This window comes from Leptidea sinapis, chromosome 17, assembly GCF_905404315.1.
Source record: "Leptidea sinapis chromosome 17, ilLepSina1.1, whole genome shotgun sequence".
NCBI lineage: Eukaryota > Metazoa > Arthropoda > Insecta > Lepidoptera > Pieridae > Leptidea > Leptidea sinapis.
The window spans coordinates 7,057,048-7,064,762 of record NC_066281.1 but is presented as its reverse complement, the minus strand read 5'-3'; the positions used below and the strand labels follow the sequence as shown (position 1 = coordinate 7,064,762).

The following is a 7,715-nucleotide window of genomic DNA, read 5'->3' as shown; positions in this document are numbered from 1 at the left end:
TGTATGGAAATCCTTCTTTTTTTTTGGAAAAGGAGGACAAACGAGCGTACGGGTCTCCTGGTGTTAAGTGATCACCGCCACCCACATTCTATTGCAACACCAGAGGAATCACAGGAGGGAAAGGAAGGTGAACGCCCTTTTTTTGAAGGTACCCATGTCGTATCGTCCGTGAAACACTGCACATGGAAGCTCATTCCACAGCTTTGTAGTATCTTCTATTATTGAATCACTTCTGAGCTACGAGAGGGTTTGCCAGCATTAATTTACAAAGAGTTACCTTAAGCCGTGCCACTTTTCAGAACGTCAGTTTTACCTGCGGGAGAGTACACTCTTACTAATTCACAGAAAGTTTATGCAAACCCTTCCAGCAGTCAGAACCTCAGTACATCAGAGCAACGAACACTAAGCTCAATCACTCTCCATATTTTTTGGGTAGACGAATTAACACAGATGAAATCATTGAATTCATAATATTATAAATCTTTCTTTATCTTAAAACTATGAATCTTCACTGAAAATTTAAAAAAAATAATAAATAAAAATAATCTCTTTAAATTGCTATTATAGGTGTGGTTTGGTAAAAAAAAGGTTGCGGGCTCGTCCGGGATTTGAACCCGGGACCTCTCGCACCCTAAGCGAAAATCATACCCCTAGACCAACGAGCCAGTTGTTATGCATTCACAATTATGTGAAGAAAATAAAATTGCTACCATACTAAAAATCTAGTTTCCTATCGGGCTAACAGAGAAACTCACAACTCGAATGATTGTCCATCACAATAGCAGATAAGTGGGCAAAATTATTTAAAATTAAACTATCTGACCCACAGACGTCGCTCTGTTCATAATAGAAAAACTAAAAATAAATGGCAAATTTCGTTCTTACCGGACCTCTAACTCCACGAAAGGAATATTTCTACTAAATTTCAAGTCTCTTTATGGTTCCGGAGACATACGTGGAAATCTCTCTATTTAATATAATAATATCTGGACGACCGAGCCATGCTCGGATTTTTAAGATTGTATAAAACTTGAATAAAAAAAACTAAAAGGATATCTGGATTCGAACCGGGGTCTTCTGCTTTCCGGATCACCCAATGTCCCATCTAAGCTATAATAGTCTTGTATATAGTGGCGAAATTTACCTTTGTATTCTAATGTTATTGTAGCTGTTTCTCATTCAAACATGGATAAAACCATTTTTTTTTAATTGAAACCTAGCTAGATCGATTTATCACCCCCGAAATCCCCTGCATAATTAATTTTATGAAAATCGTTGGAGCCTTTTCCGAGATTCAGATTATATATATATAGACAAGAATTGCTCGTTTAAAGATATATGATATAGTACTCAATTACGTAACTGGTGCTTCGAATCGTCTTCCGGAAATGCAAGCAACTTACCCGTTCAAGATGTGAGCACCGTCCAGTACACTAAAAATACATAATTATGTTAATCTAGTATATAGTAGGTGCTATATAATTGTGACAGATATACTCAGTTTGAATATTCTTTCATAACTCGAGAAGGGCTTGATCAACCTTGATAAAAAGTGGTTTCTATTAAGAATTTGTGATTGTTAAAATGATAGGCTATATATTATTAAGAAATTTTATTTTTATGATTGCAATAAGTAACAGTCACAAATATCTTTTTTTATTTAGTCTAGTCTGTTTTTTTCAGTTCATAAGAAAAGTGTAAGTAAGTACCTATGTAACTTTGTTCGGAATGCATTAACATCTTTACAGAACACTGTTGTCGGAAGTAGGAAAAAATAATAAGAAAATATACAACGTGAAGTATCCAAAATTTTAATATTAAACAAAGTGTTTAATACATTTAGTTTGAGATTAGCAGAAAGGTCACTGAATCAAACAACAAGGGCGTCATTTTAAATACAAAATTTTGTACTTACTAAGAAATTAATATTATTTAATTAAATGACAGTTTTATTACTATGTTAGTTTAATAAACAGTTTAATTTGATATCAATAATGAGTTAAAACAACCTATTATAAAAAGGAAACTAACACCTTTTTACTAATACAAAACTAAATATATAGGAATGTTTTCCGACAAAATTTGGATACTTATCGTTTGATTTTTAAATTGTGTTCAGAAAGCCACCCAAGGAAGTACAACCTGTATACAGAAAGATAATCCTAGAGGTGGGCGATACTTAATTATTTCAAAGGCATTTATATAAATAAATATAATGACATTCGTACCTATTCATTAAACAAACGTATGCATCTATGGGTATTCAAACAAATTTAGCAATGTTATTAATACTGGGCCAAGGTTCCCACCTTGGCCCAGTATTAATGTCTTTTTCTGTCGTGTAGCAGTAATGTGTACCTAAGCATTATTGTATTTCGGTCTGAAAGGCGCCATAGGTAGTGAAATTACTGGGCAAATGAGACTTAATATGTTATGTCTGAAGGTGACGAGCGCAATTTTAGTGCCACTTAGAAGTTTTGGGTTTTTCAAAAATCCTGAGCGGCACTGCATTGCCATAAACCATCAGCTGGACGTCCTGCTAGTCTCGTCCCTTATTATCATAAAAAAACTTACAAGTTGAAGGTTCTCGGTATACCAATGCAATTGGGTACCTATAAACAGTGTATTCCTCACAAGATATAAAATTTAAACAAATGGCTATACCATACCAAGCTTTTCAAACCTGTAATATAAAATTCGCATAGATAATCGAATAAAATATTCAAGCACATACTCTCAGACGGCGATTTTTATGGAATTCTAAATTGATAAGAGTAGATATATTGTTCAATAAATTCATTCAGATATAAAGATTATACAAATTCCACCAATAGTACGATAATGTATTTTATTAATTCTATCGTCATTTTCGTGATATCCTCATGAAATGACTTGTGTGTGGTTTTTCTATATTGAGGTACTTTAGCGTCCTATACGACACAAATGAACCCAGATCGACCTAATAACTTTCTGAACAGTTCAAAGAGTTTCTCAGTTCTTGTGTATTATTTGTTTGTTACCTACTATCAAAATTGTCGTTCATAGATCTGTTTGGAAATTATATAATTTTTGAAGTGATAACTTCTTATGGGAGGGTAACTTTCTTCGTAACGTAACGCGTTACGGCGCCAGTCTGTCTGGCTTCTTTTTCTCTCATACGACAGCGGTAGGCAGGCTCCTCCTCTCTCACTCTCCTCCTCTCTCACTCTCCTCCTCTCTCACTTTAACCAATTGTTACTTTTATAGGATTAAATAATGATACTGATAATGTAAATAAATACACAAAATTCAAATGTACATATTCAAGAATTGTACCTAGGAATTAAATATATTATATAATCAATAAAATAATTTTATTAATAAATAACCATTCCTTACATTATCATATTAATATACATAAAATTTAAGTAATAACTTTTCTCTAGTTAAACAATTTCAATATTAAATAGTTTAACTTAGATTAGTTTAACTTATCACTTGTTTCGGGAATCCCGAGACGCACATGTTTTCATTTATTGTATCTTATAAGTATATAAAATTATCGTGTCGCGGTGTTTGTTACCATATTCCTCCGAAACGGCAGAACCGATTTGTATGAAATTTTGTGTGCATATTGGGTAGGTCTGAGAATCGGCCAACATCTATTTTTCATACCCCTAAATGATCAGTGTGACCCACCCCTAAATATATTTTTTCGACAACTTTTTTATTTTATCGTATTATGATTCAGCATTGAAAAATACATACCTCTTCAAATTTTCGCCTTTCTACAACAGCAATTTCTATAGGGTTGTAAGAATACAATAATTGTATTATGATATATTTGGTAGGTCTGAGAATCGGTCGTCATCAATTTTTTAACCGCATTTTTTTTATTACTTTATATGGCAATACAACGTTTGCTGGGTCATCTAGTAGAAATATATATTTCACATAGTTTATACTTGAGAAATGTTAAGCAAACACAAATAAATGTGTTAATAAATAAGGCCAACCATATTTGGCCAGAAAATGATCGAATTAACACTTGATTTTATAGTTCTATTCAAATTCAAATATTTTTATTCAAAATAGGAAACTACCACCCATTCCAAAATGAATGCCTCAGAAGAGAGACACCTTCACCTGAGAAGAACTGGCGCAACAAACTCAGCGGGCTTTTTTTTTCATCGAATAAATATGTTTACAAAGTAATATTGTACAATTAAATTTATTATTTAATAGCCTGAGAGCGGTAACTCCATTCCCAATCTGTGGTATCATTAAGAAAGTCATTTATGTTATACCTTTACCACACAAACGTTTTTTTAACAATTCTTTTCAATAACGTAATACTTTTGTTTTGAACATTATCTTATTGTAAAAGCATATACATCGCGCCACAAAAGACTTACTAACTCGACTTAGCCGAGTAGTAGGCATCATAAGTTTATGTCTGTTCCTGGTGTTAACATTATGGTTATGACAGTTTCTGGCAAATTCACTTATATGCCTATGAACATACATTACATTATCAAGAATATATTGAGAAGCAACAGTCAAGATGTTAATTTCTTTGAATTTTGCTCTCAATGATTCTTTAGGACTTAGGTTATAAATAGCGCGAATAGCCCTCTTTTATTACGGTACTACGCTGGTTTGATTCTTTAGCGCAGCAACAAAAGTTTAAACGTATAAAAGCCATTACAAGAATTACAGATGAAGATGAACCTTATTCCTAAGTGCTGCTCCATTTGTACTCGAGCAGGCGGACAAAAACTGATTCCTTTTGCCTCATCAGTCTTACCTAATGGGCCAAGCTTATTCAAAATGACTTCTTTCTCAATCCTCTTTTTTATTCACCATTACGTTATTCGACTTATTGTTTCATAGTGACCTGATAATTGTGATTGATATGGTGTAAATTCTTTCATAACACAGCGTACCTAGTCATTATTAAATGCCTAACTCAAAATATATTACTACAGATATCAGTGTTGCTACCGCTCTGATATCTTATTATGTATTATTCAAAATATAACTATAAGTGTCAAGTAAATAGGAAAAAAATCTTTCCTCTGCGAGCTATTCTGCCGTACGCCGCAAAAAACCGTTGGAGTTTCACGTATACATACTTATGTAGATATATATCATTATAATGAATGTTTATCTAAAGTAGGTAATTCAACAAAGAAGCCCGCGACAGCATGTATGTTTCTTTCATGTGTAAGCTATTATCGCCATAATAGTGAACCATAAGTACAATAAAAATATATTATGCGCTTCTGTTATTTAGTTTTATTTTATTTTATTTATTTATTAAGGACAATCAACGAGTTACAATTAATCATTATTAAACTAAACAAAATGAGGTACTTACATATTAATTGTTAAATTAAAGACCCACTTAGAGATTGCCACAGCTTGCAAAAGAGATACTAGATAGAAGCAGAAGAAACGAAAATGAAGAGGGGCAAGATATTATTAGATCCAACAAGCTGTAACAGTCAACTAGCTGGTTCTAGTACAATGAACAAATAACACAAAATTAGAGCTAACATAAAAAATAAAATAAAAAAAACCCTAATAATAAAATTTTCTAAATCTAGTACAATGAACAAATAACACAAATTCGAGCTAAGTTAAAAATAAAATCAAAAAAACATAATAAAATTTTCAAAATCTAGTACAATGAACAGATAATACACTAAAACAGATAATATTTAAAACAACTTCACTTTCCCTTCCACGCTACATCACTCAACAAATATTTTGAATAGTAACGTTAAACAACAATCGATCCTGTAGATCAGTGCTTCCTAATCAGAATATGGTCCGCGGACCGCGAACCGATTTCAAAATTCGCGGGCTTTACAATAAGTGCATGGACGTTCTGAAGAATTATTGATTTCACGAGAACTGGAAGCAACTTCAAAAGATATGGACCTCATGAACACGATATCGGAATGGCCAGCAATGTTGGGATCACACTCCGGTTTAGCGACGTTAGTAAAACAGAAGAATCCAAAGGCAACACCGCATTGTATCTATCATACACCGTCAGGCGTTAGTTTCGAAGACTCTTCCTGGATGCCTTAAGAATACAATGCAAGTGCAATGCAATGTTTATTTATTTATTAATTGGTCTTTAAATTAGATTATAAATTTAATAAACTATCTATATACTAATTACAGAAATGTATCTTTAAATAAATATGTTTAATTCACTAAACTATCTTCAAGTTTGTTAGACCGAAACTTATTCAAAGCAATACAAATTGAATTTTAACTTCACTCTAGAAAGTTAAGCCCATCTCAAATGTAGAACGTCTGAAAACTGTTTTATTAATTTTAGGCAACTTTTTTCTTTTCTATTTAAATTTTTTGTGCCTTTTTCCAACTAGTATTTAAGGCCTGTAAGATTTAAAAAGAAAAAAAAAGTTGCCTACCTGCGTTTAATATGTAATTTTGGCCCTTTTTAAGAAAGCGTTCACAGTTTTACATAATATATAATTAGCCAGAATCTTATTTAAAAAATGTTCCTTTTTTCAAAGGCGTTTGATAGTGATTTAGGAAATTAATGGGTGAAATTGTCCCAGTAGTGTGGCTAGTTATTTCAATTGTTATTTTATAATATTATTTAAATAGAATTTTTGTCTATTACAACTTTATATCTATGGTGAAGTACAGTGAAAAATTATTAATTAAATAAAAAAAAACATGCGATAGTTATGAAGATTACTTTGAGATACAAAAAACGAATGTTGAAATTATTTTTATAAATATACATTTAAAGAAATAATATAAAAGAAAATATTCTGATAATCGAATAAGATTGCATCAAAGTTTTAAAATACAATATATTATATATATCTTGACTTTATTGAAACAAAAAAATATCCGGGCTCGTCCGGGATTTGAACCCGGGACCTCTCGCACCCTAAGCGAAAATCATACCCCTAGACCAACGAGCCGGTTGTTCGTAATCTGAAAAGAGTTAAATTAAAACATTCCACTTATAATAAAGATAGTGAAAGTGAACCACTAAAACTGATCCCTGTTATAGAACTCATAATAAGTACATACTGGGAAATAAGAAGTCGGCAGTGAGTTACATTCAATAACACAATATGTTTAATTTAAGATTATTTACAATATGTAGTTCTGGAGGGTAGTTGTTGTTGTCGTTATAAATGGACAAAAAATATTATAGACTGGTATCCAAGACAAGGGAAAAGAAATCAAGGAAGACAACCTATTAGATGGGAAGATGATTTTAAAAAAGTGGCTGGACCAACGTGGAGACGATCTGCTCTGGACAGATCACAATGGAAATTTCTGGAAGAGGCCTATGTCGGAAGACAAGCGAACGATGTAGAAGATTAAGAATATCACTAATATTAGATTATTACTTAGATAATAATATTACTTAGATTAATAATAATAATAATATTGACACACATTTACACAAATTATCTTGCCCCAAGTTAAGCATATATAGCCTGTGTTATGGGTTACAAGACAATGATATATTTAATACAATATACTTACTTAAACATACATAAATTCATATAAACATACATAAATACATTTAAACATCCATGACTCGGAAACAAACATCTATATTTATCATATAAATGCTTGCACCTACCGGGATTCGAACCCAGGACCTCTAGCTTAGTAGGTAGGATCGCTAACCATTAGAATATTACTTAGTTTACAATATTATTTAGATT

The 7,715-nt window shown here is 32.0% G+C and overlaps 2 non-coding genes across 2 annotated transcripts; both read right to left on the bottom strand.

Annotated features, from left to right (window-relative positions):
* Positions 1–593: 593 nt before the first annotated feature.
* Positions 594–665, bottom strand: Trnap-agg (transfer RNA proline (anticodon AGG)). The gene has a single exon. It is a non-coding gene; the product is annotated as a tRNA-Pro (tRNA).
* Positions 666–6,881: 6,216 nt separating this feature from the next.
* Trnap-agg (transfer RNA proline (anticodon AGG)) lies at positions 6,882–6,953 on the bottom strand. Its single transcript has one exon. It is a non-coding gene; the product is annotated as a tRNA-Pro (tRNA).
* Positions 6,954–7,715: the final 762 nt, after the last annotated feature.